The sequence below is a fragment of the Anolis carolinensis genome, chromosome 2, assembly GCF_035594765.1.
Source record: "Anolis carolinensis isolate JA03-04 chromosome 2, rAnoCar3.1.pri, whole genome shotgun sequence".
Classification (NCBI taxonomy): domain Eukaryota; kingdom Metazoa; phylum Chordata; class Lepidosauria; order Squamata; family Dactyloidae; genus Anolis; species Anolis carolinensis.
In genome coordinates this window covers 281613304-281636496 of record NC_085842.1, presented here as the reverse complement: position 1 = coordinate 281636496, position 23193 = coordinate 281613304, and positions in this window count along the sequence as shown.

Below are 23193 nucleotides of genomic sequence, written 5' to 3'. Positions count from 1 at the left end.
GGTGATTATTATATAAACCACAAACTTACATAAAGGGCTTTCTTTCATCTATTATTGTGGGAATTTACTGTCTGGCCACCAGAGTTTGAAGCTAGCTGCAAATTGCTTTAAATGATCAGTATAGATCTCTTTTCCTCTAAACTAGAAGTCCCAAATGCTTTGTCCTTTTCCCGGATATCACTACTCCAAATCTTGGATAATTTTTGTCACCTTGCTAATTTCCCCAATAGTTTCCATCAGTTTTGTAGAAATATGACTGAAGCCACAGGGGGGTAATCCATATGTGCTGAAGCGATATTTATTGAACCAAACCCTCCCCCACAAAAACAGAACTTGTTCATTGAAGGACTTTTCACAGGCAACTTCTTTTGACTTCAGTTACTTTTCTTATTAAGACAGGCTTGTCTTTTCTTATGAAAAACACAGGACTTTTCATCACATAGATCAGTTTCTGGCCCAATGCATCTCATAATTCTGAGGAAGGTTCCAAGCAAAACTTCTGGGCTGGAGGAAAAGGAAGGGGCTCTTCCTCCTTCCCACAAGACTATCTTCCTTCGCCTGTGCAAGTAATCAGATAAACTGGGTCAGCAGAAATGAACAAGGTGAACCAGCTGCAGACTAAACGGACAAGGCAGCAATAAGCAAGATGGCTTGGAGGGCATATGCACAAGAGTTCAAATCTCTGGGGAACAGGTTCATGCAGCACTAATCAATTTTTAACTGTGCTTACACCCTCCCTTTTTTGTGTGCAACAGAGCTGAGACTAAGTATTTCACACTAATTTTGTAACCATTTTTGGCATCAAAAACATGTTAAACCTGTCACTTAAATTGCAAGCACTTCAATTAAAGTTTTCCTTTCCTGATTATTACAGCTAATCAAAATTTCTTCTTTCCCCCTTTTTTCTTGTTCCAGCAACTCTGCCTTGGCATCCAAGCCTGCATCCATTTCCCCATGTATTTTGGTGGCAGGAGAGACATCCTGAATATCCTATAAATAGTTGGTATGAAATATACAAGCGGCTGACTACTGAATTGCAGAAGCAGCTTTAGGCAGCTTTAGTGGAAGATCTAAGGTGCTAAGCAACCATGTTCCTTAACAGCTCGAGGGCAGCTAGTCATTATGCAGGAAAGAACATTTCACTTTTCCTATCCCAGGGCTGCTCTGGCCCATATGCTTACGTTGCCAGATATAGGACAACATAGTGGTGAGAGACTGAAGGCCCCCAGCCTGTTGCTGTACTTGTCAGTAGGGTGGTGGGTCCAGTTTAGGGTATACAGTCCAGACTTTAAAGGAACTGTTTAAAGTGCTGATGTTGTTTTGGGGATGGCATTTAGCACCATGAATGCTGGTGGGCAAAGGTGCTTCTAGAGATGTTGTGGCCTCCAAGGCCCTCTGAAGTTTAAATACAAGGTTTTGGCATTTTAAGGAAATGCTCCAAACCCTGTCTAGGGATCATGGCAGCATAGGCCATGTCTTCACTGGCTGGTAAATCCAAAGCCAGTCTGAACAAGAAATGCTTCGGAGGTGGCCACATACATCCTTCCATGGTCCAGCTGGGCTAAGGCCACATCATCCCTGCTGTACCATCATCTTCTGTGTCACCTTCATCACTCTTAGCTGGCCACAGAGATCCATGTGAGCTCCTGGTCACTACTGCAGCCTATGCTGACACCAGCAGAATTGCCCTTGCAACTAGGAAGAACCGATTTCCCACCTTCTTCTCCGTCATCTGGGTAACTCTCTTTTTTATATATGTTTATTGAATATTTCCAGATTTTTTTTCATACAAGAGAAGAAAATGGAACAGTCAGGTAAAAAGGAAAAAAGGGTGGGTGGGGGTAATACAGTTATTTTTAGTAGGTTAACTCTTTACAAATATCTGGTATTTTGCCAGGGAAGAGGGAGGGAGTTGAGGGGATGGAGGGAAAGACATTGTACAAAATTATAATTGTTACATCTAATTCTTCATCTCTATTACCCTTATATACATTACTTAATGTATTAAAATATTACAAATTCCATATACCCTCTATAACAAAAAGAGGAATAGTATTTCATCTAATTTTAAATTAAATAGTAGTATCTTCTTATATTTTCTGTATGGGTAGCTCTCTTGATGTCAGCATGGAGCATTCATAATAGACAAGAGATGATTCGGAGTTCTGCAGCTATTTGGGAGTGGCAATGACAGTGATATAGGCACGTTCCATTCAAATTGAACCTGATCCATTTTGGATCAAGTCCAATTTCAAACTGTCCCAAAGCCATCGGATACTCTGGAGTTTAAAGCATAGTTCAACACAAGGTGGGTCCATATTTTAATGCTGGATAGATGAGCTCTAGGTCATAATTTTTGGCTTCCTTGGGCCATTTTAAGCCTGGGAAGATATATTTTTAAGAAACAGTGACTATGGAAAAGATATGTCTAGCTAAATTTCCATAGGAAACTTCCATAGGATATAGACCATTAGATGCATTTAATGAAGTAGACTGTAATCTACAAACGTTTATACTAGAAATTGATTTTCCTCTTTTAGTCTCTAAAGTGTTGCTGGATTCCTTTTATGCAGTTTTGTTTCTTCTAGTCCCTCACAGCATTACACAGAAATAAAACACCAATTTGCATGAAAAGAGCTAAGAGAATGAAACCAAGACTAGAAATTTACATAAGTGTAGTCTTGTTACAAAAATCTTAGAAATAATTTGGGGAGAGTAAATACAGGTTAAGTATCTCTTTTCTAAAATACATGGGGCAAGAAATATGGGATTCCTCCCCCCCCCCCCAAATACCCATATTTGCATATACTGTATATACATAAGTAGATAACTTGGAAACATGGAATTCATTTGTTTCATATAGACCTTATAAACATAGCCTGAATGTAATTACATACAATATTTTTTAAAAATAATTTTGTGCATGAAGCAAACTTTATGTACATTGAACTATCAGAAAGCAAAGGTTCACTATTCCAGCCACTGTTTGGACATTTTTTCATTTTGGAATTTTTCAGAATTCTGGTTTAATGACATTCAACGGTGTATGACCATCGATCTAAATATTTTTATTTTTACTTTCCAGAGGCATTCCCACTTGTGTAGACTATTCGTACAGTCAATTTTTTTGGCCCATTTTAGCACACATTCTTTGATATATTCATCTTCCGTGTGTAGTTTTAGCAGCAAGGCATAGATTTTGTATAGCTGTATAGGATTTTGTATAGGACCCCCCAGTGGCGCTGTGGGTTAAACCACTGAGCTGCTGAACTTGCTGACTGAAAGGTCGGTGATTCGAATCCGGGGAAAGGGGGTGAGCTCCCGCTGTTAGCCCCAGCTTCTGCCAACCTAGAAGTTCAAAAACATGCAAAAAATGTGAGATCAATAAGTGCCTCTCCTGCAGGAAGGTAATGGCGCTCCATGCAGACTTGCCGCCTCATGACCTTGGAGGTGTCTATGGACAACACTGGTTCTTCGGCTTAGAAATTGAGATGAGCACCAACTCTCAGAGTCGGACATGACTAGATTTAATGTCAGGGGAAACCTTTACCTTTTTAAATTTCTTTTCTTCCTCAAATCCTATGTATATGTCCTTTTGATATTGATGATATATTTGTGTAAATTGAAACCAGTTCAGGTTGTAGCCTTGTTGGTTTATTTCCATCCTTATTTTTAGTTGTAGATTGCTTTGTATATTCTTGAGTAAATTCAGATAGGTTAACCACCTTCTGTTAACCTTGGGATTTCTATTTTGCTTAAAGGCTTCCTGAATCAAAGTCAATTGTGGTATTTTTGTATAAAATTTTCTTTTGCACTTGTTCCAAGTTCTTATCAAAATTTTCCTAATTGGGTGTTTATTAAAGTTTGGGTCTTCTGCCACTTTTCCATAAATTAGGTATGCCTGCAAGCCAAATTTTAAATCTGCTTCTTCCAGAACTATGAGGCTTTGATTATCAAGATAGATCCATGCTTTTAACCAGTTTAGTATAGATGCTTCGTGGTATAGTTTTAAGTTTGGGAGGACCAATCCTCTTCTTTTTTAGCATCTTGTAATTTTTTCATCTTTATTCTAGGTTGTTTCCCTCTCCAAATAAATCTTGTAAATTCATCATTGCAGTTCATGTATTCTTTTTCCTTATTATCAATTGGGATATTTTGGAACAAAAAGCATAGTTTGGGTAGGATGGTCATTTTTATTGTAGCTATACATCTAGAAGAGACAATCTTCAAATTTATTCATTTTTTAAATCTTTATTTCATTCTAGGTTTTCTTCAGTTATTTTTATATTAATCTTAATTATTCATCATTATTTTTATTCCTAAAAATTTGCTTCTGGGTGGTTTCAATTATTTTTTTGTCTTAGTTCTTCTTCTGTGTTATTTAACTTTGCCACTAATATTTTTGTTTTGCATAAATTGATTGAGAATCTAGCAACTAGTCCAAATTGATTAACCTAGTATGTCATTATAGGAAATTCTTTCAGTGGGTTTTCCAACATTAGCATACTGTCATCCGCAAATAACTTTATTCTGTATTTTTGGATGTTGACTTTTATTTCTATTAGATCTTCATCTTGGTGTAATTCCTTGCTTTGATTTCTATTGCAATTATAAGTAATAGGGGTGAGAGAGGACATCCATGGCTCATGTCTCTCTGTATTAGAAAAGTTTCAGCCATGTCTCCATTGATTCTTATATTCGTTTTTTGTTCTGTGTAAATTACTTGTAGTCCATTGATAATTTTTTCACCATATCTTTAATTTTTTTAGTAATTCCATAATGAAATTTCAATTTAATGTATCAAAAGCCTTTTCTGCAGCCAATAATAAAAGTGCACCCTTTTTAAGTTTTGCATCTTGAATATATTCAATTATGTTTAGGATTATCCTTGCATTGTCTTTAATTTGCCTTTCAGATAGGAAGCCTACCTGAACAGATTTAACCCAATTGCTCAGTGTTGTTTTTAATTTGCTTGCCAATACTGATGTAAATATTTTATAATCTATATTTAACAAGATAGGACAGTAATTTTGAACCAATTCTTTGTCTTGCTCTTTAGTGATTAAGATAATGCTGGACTCTTTCCATGTTTCCAGTATTTGATTTATTTCCAGTACAGAATTCATGTTTTTTTAAAATAATATTTTTTATTATTTTGTCTTTATAATCTTGTAGTATGTTGCTGTGTAGCCATTTGGGCTTGGAGATTTATCTATTTTAACATTCTGAATAGCCTTGTCAATTTCTTGTATTGTAATTGATCAGTCTAATCATTCTTGGTCCACTTCAGAGAAGGTTGGTAGCTTTCGATTTTCTATGTATTCTACTACTGTTTCTGTTGGGCCTTCTTAATTTTCGTATATATCCTGATAAAAATATTTAAGATATTGTTTTACCTTTTGGTCTTCCTTAATTTCTATTCATTTTGATGTTGATTTTTTAATTTATTCATGAGTCATCTGCCTGGTTTATTTGCATGTTGTAAAATTTCTGCTTACTAAATGTTAGCCTTTTGTCCATTTGTAGCAGCCTTGGATGCCTCTCCAGTTTTTCTGTTTACTCCTCAAATTAGGAGCCAGAGGTCGTAAATGCAGAAATACAGAAATCAGAGGAATCTGTGCAAAGCCCCTCTAATTCTCTCTTAGACCAGAGAGAAATTGGGTTGAGAACAAAGTCCCTGTACTCGGCTGACTACCTTGCAAACAGTCTCTGAGCAGCAAGATCAGAAGTAGCCTTCACACTGCCATGCTTCCATACGTTTTCAGGTAGTTTTCATAGTATATTAACTTGCTTGTCTATATCTCTTTCACTTGCGTACAGGCCGAAATTAAATTTTCTCCAATCCAGATTGTTTTTCTCTTTTAAAGCAGCAGCAAAACTTCCACAGAATTTTTTAAAACAGTGATGAGGAGCAGCTTAAAGAGCTGGGCATGTTTAGCCTGCAGAAGAGAAGGCTGAGAGGAGACATGGTAGCCATGTACAAATATGTGAGGGAAAGTCATAGGGAGGAGGGAGCAAGCTTGTTTTCTGCTGCCCTGGAGACGAGGATGTGGAACAATGGCTCTAAACTATAGGAAAGGAGATTCCAGCTGAACATCAGGAAGAACTTCCTCACTGTGAGAGCTGTTTGGCAGTGGAACTCTCTGCTTCGGACTGTGGTAGAGGCTCCTTCTTTGGAGGCTTTTAAGCAGAGGCTGGATGGCCATCTGTCAGGGGTGCTTTAAATGAGATTTTCCTGTTTCTTGCAGGGGGTTGGACTGGATGGCCCGTGAGGTCTCTTCCAACGCTACGATTCCATGATTCTATGAGCAACTGCAGAGCTTTCAGCTTTCAGAACTACAGTAGAGTCTCACTTATCCAACATAAACGGGCCAGCAGAAATGTTGGATAAGCAAATATGTTGGATAATAAGGAGGCATTAAGGAAAAGCCTATTAAACATCAAATTAGGTTATGATTTTACAAATGAAGCACCAAAACATCATGTTAGACAACAAATTTGGCAGAAAAAGTAGTTCAATATGCAGTAATTCTATGTAGTAATTACTGTATTTATGAATTTATCACCAAAATATCACAATATATTGAAAACATTGACTACAAAATGCGTTGGATAATCCAGAATGTTGGATAAGCGAGACTCTACTGTATATATCAAAAGTACAATTGTCCCTCTACATTAGCAGTTTTGATTTTTGTGGATTTGATTATTCATGGGTTTGATTAAAATCTTTTGATCCTCCAGTTTGGTTCTACAGACAGTTTCCGATGGAGGTCAACTATAAAGACATGCTGAAATACCTAGACATTCCTAGATAGGTGTTATCTCAGGTAAAAAAGTAGTAATTTCTTTATTCAGTATTTCTCTTTTATTGGGGTCCTATGTGCCAAATTGCAACAAATATGGTACAGATAATGCAGACTTTGCTGTTTAATTATACACACACACAGTTCCTTCATAGTTGGCCTTACAAGTCTTAAGCCTCTTCTACACTGCCATTTAAAATCCAGATTATCTGCTTTGAATGGGATTATATGGCAGTGTAGACTCATATAATCCAGTTCAAAGCAGATAATCTGGAATATCTGCTTTGATAATATGGATTATATGGTAGTGTACAAGTGGCCTAAATCTTCTGGTTTCTTGAGTGGTCCACATTTTGATTGATAACTGAATCAAGATATAGAAAAGTCTTAACTATTTCAGTGTCTTCATTATTTTAATGCTGTGTAAATCTGTGGTGATTTAAAATATATTCAGCTATAGCAATTTCTCCCATAATGTTCATCAATAGTTGTTCCATATCTTTTATATGTTCTATTAAGACTGTGGTATCATCTACATATTAGAAATTATTACAAATAGATTATTGCAACACACTCTACGTGGAGTTGCCTTTGAAGATTGTTCAGAAGCTTCAAGTAGTCCAACCAGCGGCAGCCAGATTTCTCACCAGAGCAGGGTACAGGAGCATTCAATTCCTTTGTTATGTCAGCTCCACTGGCTGACCGTCTGCTACTGAGCACAAGTGCTGGCTTTGGCCTATAAAGCCCTAAATGGTTCTGACCCAGCTTACCTGTCCAAATGTACCTCTCTGTATGAGCCAGCTAGGAGGTGAAAATCTTCTGAGGAGACTCTGCTCTCAATTCCAGCTCCTTCACAGGCACGGTTGGTGGGGATGAAAGACAGGGTTTTCTCAGTGTTGGCCCCTTGGCTGTGGAGCTCCCTTCCTATTGAAATTAAATCAGCCCTCTCCCTCCTGATCTTCAGGAAAAGCTAAAAGCTGTGGGCCCAAGGTTTCAGCTGGCAATTTACCAATGCAATATGTAAACTCACAATAGAGCAATGACAATTGAAACGGCCTTAGACTATGGTACTGGAGTACGTGATTTTAATTAATGGTTTTAATCTTGATATGTTTTAGTAGTTGTATATGTGTATATATATGTTTATTTTATTGGATGTACATTTTTGGCATAGAATTGTTGCCTATATATGTAAACCGCTTTGAGTCCCCCATGGGGTCAAAAGAACAGGGTATAAATGAGGTAAATAAATAACCTATTTCCTTTTCCTGGTTTTCACCCTTTGCTCACCTAAATAAAATCCCACTTTATAAACTCTGTTTATAAATTAAATGAGAAAGAGTGGTTTGGGTGTTGGACCAGGATTCTTGGGACTGAGGTTCAAACCCCACTCAGCAATGGAAACCTACCTTGCAGAAGTCACACTCTCTCAGGTTCACTGAGTAGCAAAGAATCATTCCAAGAAAACCTTAAATATAGGTTCACCTTGGGGCTGCCATAAGTTGGAAACAACCTGAAGGTAAACAACAGGAACAAAAATAAATTAAACCAGTCCAGCAATCAAATGCAGCTTTGTCTGACACTCTTCACAACTGGAAATCATTTTATTTCATCGTATTCTCTTCCGACATTGGCCTCTTACAGGTTATGCAACAAACAAATTGTAGCAGTCCTATTTCTTTAAGATATATGCATAGTTTTTCATGATCTACAGACTTATCTATAATCTAAAAAGCACAGGCTGGTTTTCTTTTGAAAATCTTATTTTTATTGCCTTACTAGCCAATTTCATAATGCTGATGTAAAATTTCCTTGTGTGACTTATTACTTTCATTATCATATGGATCTAATCACAATCCCGGTGTTGAAAATGAGAACTGATATAAAAAGTGTGCTAACTGCAAAAAATTTACACCTCTCAACAAACTACACTAATGTCATATCAAATAGGTCAATATTGCCAGTTTGTAACTGAGGATTTGACTTGTTTCTGCTGTAGAATGGGCATCTTAGTATACACACCATCCAAATTTTTCAGACAAAGTAGTGAACTAAGTTGGTGGTTCCTCAATCTGTCTTTGGAAATAATTATAGTGGCAGCTACTGAAAAGGAGAGCCAGTGTGGTGTAATGGCTTGCCTGCTAGACTACGGCCTCCTCTATACTGCCATATAATCTAGATTATCAAAGGAGATAATCCATGCTATCAGCTTTGAACTGGGTTATATGAGTCTACACTGCCATGTAATCCAGTTCAAAGAAAGTAATCTGGATTTTGCATGGCGGTGTAGATGGGGCCTGGGACTCCAGGGAGATTGAATTAGAGATGAAGAAGACCTTGCCAAAGTCCACGTTTTTGCAAGGCCATCCTCTCATAACTGTTAGTTTGCTTTAGTGTGGTAAGGTTTTCCTATTCTAGACAAGTTTAGAAGGAGATATTGATTGGATACTATGACCTCGAGTGCTTATGGTAAAGAACATTTTGCAGAAAAATATGAAATAACAGCTATCATGACTTACACAGATGCTGTAGATTAGCCGTAGGGTTGGTTCATGTTGTTACTAATCTACACCTTTAGATACCTAATTCATGACACAACTACTGTCTCCATACACATGGCAAAGTAATCTATGTATGGGCTCTTGCATTCTAGGGTTGCTTGTTACCAGGTCAAAAAGGATTTAGAATTTTATGACAAAGGTGTGGAGGAAGCCGTGTACTTAGAACATTTGTAAAAACAGATTATTATTGTCTGTTTTGAATGACTTTGTTTCATGTTTCCTTGGTAGCCTTGGTGAGCAGAAAAGCAATGCTATTAATACCTTATAAATAAATGGTATTCTGGAATGACCATTTCTGTCATTGACATTCACTTCACTTTTCCTGCTAGCCTGCAGTCTTCTGTTTTCTTCTTAGGTTGGATCTATAATGCCATATAATGCAGTTCAGTGCAGTTAATCTACATTATGAAATTGCATTATATGGCAGTATTGATCCAGTCTTATTTTGCAGAAGAAGAAAAACCCCAGTAATTCTTGAAACTGGTCATCTTAAGTAAATCTATACAAATGAACCTCATTTCCATGATTTGTTGCAATTACAATATGTGGAAACTCAAACCTCCACTTCCCAGAGCAATGTATATGCAATTGTGTATGCATGCAAGAGAGTGTGTACATCCCCACTGATGGTGTCTGTGAAGTAACTGAGTTCAATGGCTGAACCGAGATGTATCTCAATTCTTAAATACAATGGGAAGTGTATAATCATTTTCTCTTTCTGAAGAAGCTTAGACTAGCACACTGAGGTGAGCAAAAATGAAATGGGATTTAAAGGAAACAGTCCCTCCCATGTCAAAGTCCACCCTATAACATTTAACACATTATTAATAGCCTGTTAAAGATAAGTTATCTAAGAAAAGGACTGAAGAAGGGCAGCAGCAATATGTCAGGATGAGTTGAGCGGTATCCATACAGTTTATTGCTATCTGGCTACTCATGTTAGGAACTTTAGATTTGTGTAGAAGAAAATGTTTGATAGTAACTGTAACCACAATGTATTGTGACAAATCTCAAAGAATGAACAGATGCTATTCTCACATTACAAATCTTGTTGACATAAACCTAAATGATGTATCTTCATTTAGGCTTTTCTGTTATGAAAAACTGGCACTCTACCGTACTTTTTCCCCCTTGTTTCCAGCATAGACTGAAATGGTTTTGTTTGTGTTTAACAAGGTAATAGATACCAGTCAAAAGAGTTTTTAAAAACCAGTTTTGTGTTTTTCCCTCAACAGAGTTTCTGCGATAAAATGATGATAAAAGAGTGATACTGGGATGGTTCCACATGGAAGACAACTTCATCCAATTTCCCACTCACCCCACACCTTTCTGTAACTAATAATCATAATAACTTTAATCCGCCCTCTCTCCCCAACGGGACACAGGGCAGCTTCCAAAGGCGAAAATGGCAAACATTCAATGCCATGTGCAATAAGGCACAAAACCTGCTGTAGTTGGAAGCATTTTTTTTGTAAGCATTTATTTCTCCATTACTGGATATGTGGTTATCAGTAAATTTAAACTTTTAACAGAAAAGGATAGGACAGGGGAGCCTGAATAATGTGGTCCATCTGCCATTTAGGGTGATGGAGTGGCAGTGGCCATTTTTATTCAGGGCTTTCTGTAGAAGCCTCTCTGCAGAAAAACTGCCACAGCACATGACTTATACAGTCATGCCCTTATTCAAAATAAATCATATTTGTGTTTGTGGAAGAATAATAGGAGCCATTTTAGTGTCCATGGGAAAGGAATTCCTGAGCTCAGGGACAATCTTTGAAAAAATCCTTCTCACAACCTTAACAGTTATGCTTGTGGGTCTTCGGAAAGCTCATATGGAAAGATATAGTCTATCAAATAACCTTGAAGTAAGCCATGCAATTCTGTATGTTATCAACAAGCACTTTGTGCCTGGAAACATGTTGGCAGCTAGTAGACCTATTGTAATAAATAATTGTATGTGTTGAGAATTGGTATTTCCCAAGATGATAGCCCTTTTTGGGAAATGTATGAAAAGTAAAACTTTTGGAATTAGCTTTCATTTAGCAAAGTAATGGGGAAGCATGCCTCCATTTCTGTGTTGCTCTACTGAGTTCCTTTGCTGACTCAAAAAACAAATAAGTTAGGCAGATATAGGTTATAAACTTTTAAGTTAACATCTACTTATGTATGCAAAAACTATTTCCTAACTAGATTAGATAAAGTCTGCATTCTTACCATTTTTTGATGGAAAAATAAAAAACGACTGGAGATTAGTGGAGAAACAGAAAGAAACCAGAAGGGCAAGGAGTTTATAAAACCAAAGGCCCCAAGGAAGAGACCAGGGTCTCTTGGTCTTCTTGCAAGGTATTATAACCATGCATTTTAAAGGATAATAAGAACAAATGTGGAAGTTTAGATGAGAGGAATAAACAGAAGGATTTGCCATACAAGAACTCCTATTCAATCAAAAACCCCTGTTGTTCTAATGGTATTAAGAGGAGTGAGAGAGAAAGCTAGAACTTTCCAACAGTATAGTCTCTGGAAGAAGCTAACAATCTGGCTGCAGACTCTACAATTAGCCAGTTTTCAAACATTTTTCAAGGCAGCATTACATAGACTGATTTATGACCAATCAAATGGGATGTAAACAAGGCAATGTGTCACAGTGGCCAGAACAGGTGTTTCCAGAAAGGGGCAGTTTATTCAATTGCTTTATATATGTTCTCTAACTTCGTTTTGTTTTAACTTGTAATTAAAATATCTTTGGTTCCATAACCAGAGAAAGTTTGGATAGAAATTAAACCTTTTTTATGAATTATACTTTTAAGTGTGTATTGAGTTATAGTGTTTATTACACTGGCATCAATACACCAAAGGGAATATTGTAATTTCTACAAGCACTCCAGCATACAAAAAGGTTTACAATTCTTATTGCAACTAGCTGTTATCCTTCCCCACCATTATTACTCAAGTGCTGCCTGACATGCAAAAACATAAAGTAGATTAATATATGGTTTTTATTCCTCAGAATAAAAGGTAGCTATAAGCAAGAGAGCTTTCTAAAAACAACATGACATAAGCATTTCTAAGTTACAGAAGATCCCTTGGCCCTCATCTTTTATGTATACATTTTGATATGTCATTGATAAAAATGTATAGGCTATCCTTTATCGAGGGACTGGACACTTTTTATGGAACAGTTGAATACTAGACAAATTGCCACAAGTGACGAGTCAAGAACTGAGCATGCTAAAAGCTCAAAACATAGAAGAGCAATTATTTTCTTTGAAGGCAATTTTAATTTAATCCAGAGCTCTTTTTAATGAAATCCTGCATTTGATTTATAAACTGATCCAATTTCCAGAAGCCAGGAAAAAGGGGATGGTGGTAGTTAAAGGGGCTCATTTTTCTTAGAATTTTCCAAATATAGACATTTATGTTTGAAAATTGAAAAGATAAATATTTGCTGTATAAGACTACAAGCTTAAGCACAATTATTTTCAAATGAAAACGAAAGGAGAGACTTCAGTCCAATAATTGGATCTATTGTTTTAGTCCAAGAATATTATTTATTTATTTATTACAACATTTGTATCCCACTCTTCCCACCCAAAAAGGGACTCAGGGCGGCTTCCAATTAAACACACATATAAAAAAATATATAATACAATACAAATCACTGGTTCAGGACCTGGACACCCTCCTTAGTGACAGGTGGGAAGGAGTGACAGAGCTGGACATCATCTGCGTACAGATGACACTGCTCCCCGAAACTCCTGATGATTTCTCCCAGCAGCTTCATGTAAATATTAAACAACATGGGGGACAGTACAAAACCCTGCGGGACACCACAAGTCAACGATTGTGGGGCAGAGCAGACGTCCCCCAATGACACCATCTGGGACCGACCCTCCAGGAATGAGTGGAGCCACTGAAAATCTACCTCCCAGACCCATCCCGGCGAGGCGTCCCAGAAGGACGTGATCGACGGTATCGAAGGCCGCTGAGAGGTCCAGTAGAACTAGCAGGGACACACTCCCCTTGTCCAGTTCCCGGCGAATATCATCGACTAAGGCGACCAAGGCTGTCTCGGTACCATGCCCCAGCCTAAAGCCAGACTGTGCCAGATCCAGAAAATCAATGTCATCCAAGAATCCCTGGAGCTGCGAGGCAACCACATGTTCCAAGACCTTGCCCAAATAGGGGAGATTTGGAAATAGGCCGAAAGTTTCCAAATTGAGTGGGGTCCAGTGATGGCTTCTTCAACAGCGGCTTGATCACAGCCATTTTTAGGCTCACTGGAAACTTGCCCTCCCAAAGGGAGGCATTCACCACCACCTTCACCCACATGGCCAATCCCCCTCTGGCTTCTCTCACCAGCCAGGATGGGCAGGGGTCCAGGATGCATGTGGTCGGTCTCGCCTCTCCAAGGATCTTCTCCACATCCTCGAGCTCAACCAATTGAAATGAATCCATCAGAATAGGACAAGCGGGTGCTCTCGTTACATCCTCAGAGACTGCCGTTAATATGGTGTCAAAGTCAGAGTGGATCAGAGCAACTTTGTCCACAAAGAACCGAGCAAATACTTCACAGTGGGCTGCCGAGTTATCAGGGCTCCCACCTTGATTGGTGGGAGTTAACAACCCTCTGATAACATGGAACAGCACTGCTGGACGGTTATTTGCAGACACAATTTTGGCCGCAAGGAAAACTCTTCTTGCGGCTTCGATTGCCGCGGCATATATCCTAAGATAGGAATATAGCCGTGTTCAGTCTGAATCGTTATACTCTGATTGCCACACGCACTCTAGTTCCCTCTTCTTTCACTTCATCACTGCCAGCTCCTCAGTGAACCAAGGAGCTGGTTTAGCTCGGTTACTCAAGAGAGGATGTTCCGGAGCAATCATGTCTATTGCCCTAGTTGTCTCCCCATTCCAGAGAGAGACTAGAGCATCAACAGGATCACCTGCCAAGGAGGGGGGAAACTCCGCAAGAGCCGTCAGGAATCCTTCTAGATCCATAAGTCTCCTGGGGCGGACCATTTTAACAGGTCCTCCACCCCTGCAGAGGTTAGGGGGCGCAGCGAGTCTAAACCTGATCAGGTGATGGTCAGTCCATGGCAATGGAACAACGGGGAGCTCCTCCACACCGCCACCTTCCTCCCATCCCTGACAAAAGACCAAGTCCAGTGTGTGTCCTGCACTGTGGGTAGGGCCTGTTACTACTTGGGAAAGCCCCATGGTTGCCATGGAGGCCATGAAGTCCTGAGCCGCCCCTGATAGGCTGGTCTCAGCATGGACATTGAAGTCCCCCAGCACAATTAGCCATTAGGACTCCAACGCCAGGCCCGAGACCACCTCAGCTAGCTCAGGCAGGGAGACTGTAGTGCAGTGGGGTGGTCGGTACACTAACAGAATCCCTAATCTGTCCCGGTCTCCCACCCTCAGGTGGACACATTCAAACAAGGTTGACGGCACGACGGGGCACCTGGTCAAGGGGATGGAATTCTTATAGACCACCGCGACCCCGCCTCCCCTCCCTCCAGATCTCAGTTGGTGCTGTACAGAGTAACCTGGCGGGCAGAGCTGGGTGAGATTAACTCCTCCCATCTTGTCCAGCCAGGTCTCCGTAATACATGCCAGGTCTGCATGTTCATCCAAGATGAGGTCTTGGATGAAAGATGTCTTCCCGTTCACAGACATGGCATTAAACAGCACCACCTTCAACCTGGAGGGACCGCCATCTGGGTACCCAGATTAGCTATGTCAGGAGACCGTTTTGGAACTATTAAAATCCTACTGGAAACCCTAGGCCGAATTAAATGATTTGGTCTCTCTTTCCCGTATCTCCCCCTCCCAGACACCACATCAATAGGGACTCCCCACCCATCGAAACACCCCCTCCTCTGTCATGCTGTCCTCTCTCTGCCTCTTTCACTGGTCCAAGCATTGTTAATTGGCTTATTAATCTCCTATTGTCAATTAGCATCCTTTCGTACCCATTCCCTCCCCCTACCCTGCAGTCCCCATAACCCTCCAGCCTCCCCCATCCTTCTCCCACAATACAAAGTGCAAGTGCAATTGTAAAGTGCAGGGGTTTCATGAGAAGCATAGGTATTGGGTCTGGACTAACTAAAGTGCAAGTGCAGGCAGGCAGAAGGGATTATGATGCAAAAACTTAATTCAGTATGGTACAGTATAGATTTTACAAGGTGCTAAAACCAAGACCAGTTAGGGTTGATATCTTAATAGATAACGAGGGGACCAGACATCGCAATATATAATAGTTGTTAAAGCAGCATTTGAAGGTTATTATAGCAGCAATGTGTACTCAACAAATGGGAACTCGGTAGGCTCAGTAAACAAACACTCAATATGGTATAACCGGAGTTAATTCTGATGTTACAACAGAAAAAAGGGGGATCGGGGGGAGGGGGGGGAGGAGAACTTCCAAGGCTACTACAGCTTGGTGAGAATTGTTGGTGATATCCCACTGCAGCTAGCACCAAAGTTCTAGTAGGAGTCAGTAGCAGTCAGTGGGCCAAACAACCAACCCTGCAGAGCGGCCCTCTCTGCCGACCACAACCACCACCGGTCCCAAGGCTCCCCGACTTCTCTCCCACTCTGGCCTCGCAACCCACCAGTCTCCTAGGCCGCACCAGATCGAACCAACCCCGGCAGCAACCAAGTGAACCAGCTGGTTACCCCAGCTTAGTAAGGTTGAGCAGCAGGGTCGATGGCCGGTGAACAAGGCAGGGGCAATGGTCGGCCAGCAGAGTGGGTCCGACGGGAAACACCAATTCTCCTGCCTGCAATGCAACGCAGCCCTGAGGCCCAACGCAGTGCAGCAAGGCAGTTGGCAGGAGGCAAGGTGGGCCCGATAGCCCCTCCACGGCCAAGTGGGTTCCTCCGACCTACGCAAAGGCCTGTGATCTTCCCAGCCAGCATGGGACCCCGAGAACTGGCCAAAGGAAGTGCGGCAGGTCTGGCGGCTTGGCCAAAGCTGAGCAACTCACCTGGCTACAGAGAGATCCTTCCTCGCTCCAATCCTAAACTGTAGCAAGCGCCAGGCCCGGGTCGGCAGGAACAGTCACTTCTCGGCTAGGCCAATGGCAAGACAAAAGAGGCCAGGCGACAGGCCACAAGGCCCAACAAGGACGCTCCGCATTCCGCACTCCCGCCAGCCAGAGACCAAAGCTCACCGCCAAGTATGGAAGGCCAGAACGGTAGGGATGGAACAGCAGAATGGAGGAGATACCAGCTGTAGCAGCATGGTGTTCCAGGCGCGCTAACTCAGTCCTCAATCCTCCTTCCTTAATCCTCCTTTCTCTTCGGCAACTCGCCAAACGTAACGAGGTAGGAATAGTTTAAACTATTTGTTATTCTTAATCTTAATCGCTCTTGGTCTTCACAAGGATTTTCGGGTTTCAGCCACATTTCAGCCACACATCCATAGGCCGTAAGGTATAATGGCAGCCGCACAGCCCAACCTTCCTTCTTCCCACCTTCTTCTACCAGAGCCCCCCTCTGGCCTCCCCCTGGGAAATTACAACAGGCAATTGTACCAGATTGGAAGCAACTGGGGTCAGTCGGGAGTTGAAGGCAAGAATTGGGGGGTAGGGATGTTGGTGAAAAAGGAATGTTGAAAGGCCTTCCGGAGCTCCTCTGAACGCATCCTACTTCATCGGCGCCATCTTGTTATCTCACAAAGCAACCAATTTTCTTCCTCCAGATGGTTTTTGGAGTTTCCAAAATCTTTCCTCCCTTCTTAAATCCACTCACCAAACGCTGGGGAAGGCAGGGAGGGAGGGGAGGAGGCAAAAGGGCTGCAGCCAGGAGACAGAATGTTTGTAAGTCAGCTCCTTTGCCTTCCTCCTCCAGATGGAGTACTAAGTATGCTCCACTTGGCAGAAAATGGGGAGCTGGTTTTTCTGATTCTCCATTATCTCTGTAGGCTTCACTCTCACTAAATCTCCAGAGCAGATCTAAGGAACATAGGAAGATGTGAAGGGGAAATTACCATACTGTCCAGGAAGAACCCCCTTCTCCAAGCCACAAGTCTTCTGCAAATGGAGTTAGTGGCAGCGGTGAGATTCCGTCAGTGGGATAGTGAATCTGCTCTAGGTTTTCCTTCAAACTTTAAAGAAAATACCCAAGCAGCAGAACCTACTTTGGTGATAAAGTTCCATACATTGGATACCTTCTAGAAAATACAGAGTAAAACTCACAATAGAGTCACCAGTTGCTGGCACATGCTGGATTCAACATACTGTGCAGACTGCTGTGAAAATAACTATGGTATAAATCAAAGTTAGAAAAGTAAAGTATCTGAGGATTTAAGGACTATTCATATATTTTCTTATTTTCAATGAGAAAGGCTATCTTTATATAGTGTGATATCCTGTCAGTTTTTAAGGGCTCAAGTCACTCAATCATATGATACACAATCATAGGATAACCCATAATTCAAAAATACTGCCCACAGAGAAGGGGTTATATGGAGCAGTTTACAAAGAGGTATCTTAAAATCCAGGCAACTGCAAGAATCTGGACCTTTTGACATAGATACATTCTTCAAGTTCTTTTCAGATAGCATACTTTTTATTCAATTTTTTCAAGGCAATACTAGATTTTAGTAGCTGCTCACAACCCAAGTTGTTACAGTACTGCTCTCCATACTCATGTAATTATTTTGCAAGCACTTCCCCTTGCTTTATATTCTCCAGCCAACACAGATCATATTAGGCATTTGTACTACCATGACATTCTGGTTAAACCTGCTGTTTTTTTTTTATTTGAACGTAGGGATCAAGGCTGGTTACAACTTGGATCAGAGACCCCTTATTAGGACTCTCCTGGCAGGACTGGAAATTAATCCTGCCTAAAGCACATCCGGCTAGTATTGCTAAATGGAGCCATGGTCTGAATCAGTATAAAGTAGCTTTCTTGCCATCATGTACAGGGTCAGACTTGCAAGTAACCAGCATAAAGAAATCCTATGAAGGCAAGTTGTCTCACACGTTTTGATGGTTTCATGGAAAGGCAAGTTACATTTTGTTTTTGTTTTGTTTAGCCTGATGAAGAGTGATTCAAGGGTGTCCAAAAGTGTCAAGAGACATTTAAGCCATCTTACACCTAATAGACTACAATTTTTTTTTGTGTTTAAATCTCTGGTGCTGGAAATTAGGCTTCAGAACAATGGCAGAATATCTGGATGGTAGACATACTGTTCAGATTACCCTGACAGGCTTCATAGTGTTGATCAGACATGACCTATGCTGAATAGGCAGCCAATTTTATGTACAAATGTATCACTCTTCTAACACCAAAAGGAAGGGAAGTATTTCCAGCAACAATGGATCCCAAGTGTTGTAACTGACAATACCATAGTTTAATTTGGCACTTCCTGGGAAGACCTGAAGTGTGACATTTGCAGAAAGTTACAGAAGAGGAGCTATAATGTGGGCAGGAACTGACACATATAATCTAGGCTTGATCGATCCACGAAAAATTTGATTCTAAACTCGTTGCAAAAGTAGAGGGGGGCAGCGTTTCGTTTTTGAAGGTATTTCCGAATTTTGCCCCCCAAAAAATTCGAAATTAACGAAAATTCGTTATTTTCTAAATTAATTCGTTAATGGCGGACGCGCATGCGCAATTCCCAAAAACAGCACAGAGGGAGAGGACTTTACAGGACTCTCCCACCCTCATTTTTTGAGTGATCTTCTTCAAACTTGGTACAGTGGTAGAACACATTTAACACTGATAGCTCACCAAAATTTGGAACGTTTCCCTTATCCTCTGAATTTTGGCGAATTTTCATAGCTTTTATAATAAACCATTTTTTAATAATTGCAGAAATCTGTTCCTGGTTTGAAAGTCTTATTTCCTGTTAAATTGGGTTGTCTTTACTGTGAAAGTCATTGTTCTACTTCAGAAACTTTGTTTTTGTGGCTGAAACTTTGTTAAATTGGTGTGTGTGTGATATATACTGTGTATATATATATAGTCCCTGCATATGTGTGTGTGTGTTTGTGTGTGTGTGTGTATAGGTAAAGGTAAAGGTATCCCTTGATGTTAAGTTCAGTCATGTCTGACTCTGGGGGTTGGTGCTCATCTCCATTTCTAAGCCCAAGAGCCAGTGTTGTCCATAGACACCTCCAAGGTCATGTGGCCGGCATGACTACATGGAGTGCCATTACCTTCCCGCCAGAGCGGTACCTATTGATCTACTCACATTGGCATGTTTTCAAGCTGCTAGGTTGGCAGAAGCTGGAGCTAACAGCGGGCACTCACTCTGCTCCCGGGATTTGAACCTGGGACCTTTCGGTCTGCAAGTTCAGCAGCTCAGTGCTTTAACACACTTCGCCATCGGGGCTCATGTATATAATATATATATAATATACATACACATACACACAATGTGGAGAATATGTGGAAAGGCACAGCGAAGGCACCTTCCTGGGAGCAAGGTCTAATAATAATAATAATAATAATAATAATAATAATAATAATAAAATCCCTTACAATATCCAAGATGGGTACCATTATTGGCAGAGAAAGCCAAGCTGTAGGAGTTGAAATCCAATCATTTATCCTCCCTATAGAATCAATTTTATATGCATTTTTAGCTACAGAAAAGCTAAAATCAGGACAGTAAAAGAACAACACCCAGAAAATGGGAATTCCAGACAGGAAACAATCAGGGCCAGCTAATACCTCCCAACAAAGGATTCCCCCAGGTAGGAAGCAGCCAGGCTTTGAAGCTGCAAGGCTATTCAATGCTAATCAAGGTGACCAATTGCAACATTCACACTTGCCTCCCACAGACAAGAGTTCTTTCTCCCACCCTGGACCTTCCACAGATATATAAACTCCACTTGCCTAGCTTCGCACAGACGTCAAAACCTCACCGCCGGGCCCCTCTCTGTCTCTCTCGGTCTCTCCATTCCCGGCTCCATCCGCCGCCTTCCCGCCTCACAGAGAGACACCAGGCCTGAGCTGAGGCGAGGCGGCGGCGGCCATTTCCCCCCTCCGTCTTCCTCCTCCTCCTCGGCCTCCTTCCCCCTCGCCCCCTCCCATTGGCTGAGCCCGTGACGCCCCTTTTGCTGAGGGGCAAAAGGAAAGGGCCTGAATGGCGGGAGTTTGGGTGATTTGCAAAAGCTTTTTTTTCCTAACGAAAAAAACGACGAAATAAGAAAAAACGGCCTCTCGCGAATCGAAACCGCGATATCCAGACGTGTGGACAATCAAGGCCGTATATTGCTTCAAAACAAATGAAAATAACGAATTAATAACGGGTAACGGGGAAATCGAATTATTTGAGCAAGCCTAATATAATCATTGGAAGAAGCCTTTATAAAATTCAGCACCAGGAAACAATTTCCATTCCTCATTGTTTTAGGATTTTGTCATTCTCATGTGCTTGCCTTTAAACCTAACTCAAGAATGGGACCTCATTCTCATTTTGATGACATTTTTCTCTCCTCTAACCTGAGGAGAGACAAAAGCAAGTATGTGGTACTAGCATGACTCATGTTAAATCAACACATTATGTATAAACATTGAACATTGCAATTCACCAACCATGCCAATCTTTTAAACAGAAATAATATACTGTAGTTTACAGTATACTGTAGTTTACAGTGTATTTCACCATAAGCTATAATAGGGCTGTGCGATCAATGAAAAGAAATGTTTCAATAATCATTACTAAATTGGGGAGGGGCAAATTGTTATTGAAGGTTTTTCAGAAATTATGGACCTAAAAATTTTGTAACTGTAACAAAGTAACAAATTGTTTGTTACTTTTTTTGTTAATTGAGCAGGTGGGGAAATTGCAGAGGCACATTTCTCCCTCATTTTTAGAGCTATAGTGATGAAACTTGCTGATTGTACCACACATTTTCCATTGTTTCAATAATTTTATTTATTATTATTAGATTGACACTAAACGGCTGGCTGCTGAAGCCCTCATTGGGGCTTTCTGATGCTGAGTGCTGCATTCTGGGAAATGTAGTTTAGGGCAGGATCTTTTGAATTCTCTGCCACAGGGGGCCTTGCCTTCCTAAACTACATTTCCCAGAATGCTGTGTTCTCAGTCTTCGGCGCAGCTCAGCTAGTCCCGCCCCAGCTGTCCTTTCTTATGGCGAATGGTAAGCAGTCTTAACAAAGAATCTTAACAAAAATTATTGGTGTTTTGATTCTTAATTTTTTCTCCCTTTCCTGTATATTTATTAATAGCAATTCATTTGCATGGATCTAATGAATTACTACGATTTATGAGAACTAACAATAGTTTTGCACAGTCCTAATAGCTAGGGTTTTGTGAACTGTAATCCAGAAACATCCAAAGGGCCACTCTTTGTCCACCCAAACTTGAAATATCTGCAACAGACTAAACACATCCATCCTAACATAACCACTGATAAACTGTTTATTCCCTGGTGGCAATCTGTTGGGTTAATTGGCCCAGATTCCACAACACAATCTCTCTCAAGTGTGCATGAACACCAACAGTAACAATTGGAAGGAAAAATCCCATTGCAAAATAAGAAATTCACTTGCTTAATATTGAACATAGTCCAGTAGTTGGTAAGAAGATTATAGCAAGAGCTGCTGTTATCCAATGTGCTGTTGCTATCACAGAGAAAATTATACCAGTACCATAAAACCATCATTCGGTTTTTGAAGAATTTTTTACGATACAGGTAAGGAACCTGTACCACACCAGATGTTGTTGGACTAATATGTGTAAATACATAACCATTAGGCATGCTAATTGAAACTGATGGGATTTAGTCTTCAATATTATCTCGAAGACCAGTTTCCTTGCTCTTCCTTTAAATGATACTGGGAGACTGGGGGTCCATAGGCCAAATGTGGCCCACAGAGGGTTCCTTCTGGTCTTCCAAGTCCTACCCCTTCCTTTTCCAAACTATCAGGAAAGAACCAGAATAATATTTCCACATTGGCACTAAGGAAAGAAAGTCTCAGCCTCTGAGCCCAGCATGGAAGGAAAGGAAGCTGTCAGCGCCCAAAGAGATGGCTTTGCTTTTTTTTCCTGGCAGCAGGCTGCATTTTCTTGCTGTATGTAAAGGAAGCCCCCTGCCTATGAGAGATGTGAAAGAGGTTGCTCATGGAGGGAGAGACTTCTTCCTTATTCCAAGCCTTACTAGACTGTTTTGGCATACAAAGATATAAGGAATTCATTCCTGAGACTAACTGGAGAAAAAGCATAAGCTTTGCTGAAGTCGACTGTAGCCCACAAAAGCTTATGCTACAAATTTCTGTTTCCAGGTCAGTCTCAAAGGTGTTACAGCATTCTTTTCTGTATTTTTGCAGTTTTTATCTTTATGAAAAGAATCCATTTCTCTTAGCATTCAGCACAGAAAGTAGATGAGCTGCCTTCAGGGGAACTGAAAGAGGATGGAAAAGTTATGCTCAGAATCTTTCAGCCAACTGGAGAGCGAGGTTAGAAGAGTCTGGGAGTTGTAAATTCAGAACTGCTCCATGGCAGATCTGGAACTCTCTTCCTATGGAAGCTTGGCCTCACTTGTTCCTTGTCTTTTCACTGGCAGCAAAGTTCTTTCTATTTGCACAGGCTTGTGGAAAGTAGTTATTTTACACGTTATTTTACACTTTTAAAAAACCTGTATTTTTATTCCATGCTTTTAATTTAATGTTTTAAATGTTTTTTTCCTACTTTTTAAAATCCAACTTTAGTTACCCAAATGTGATCTAACTTGTATTTCTTTTAATCATGTGAGCCACTTTGGTTCTCATTTTTGAGAAAAAGCCAGAGTATAAATAAAACTATACATTGTCTAAAAATAATCTCCCCTAGC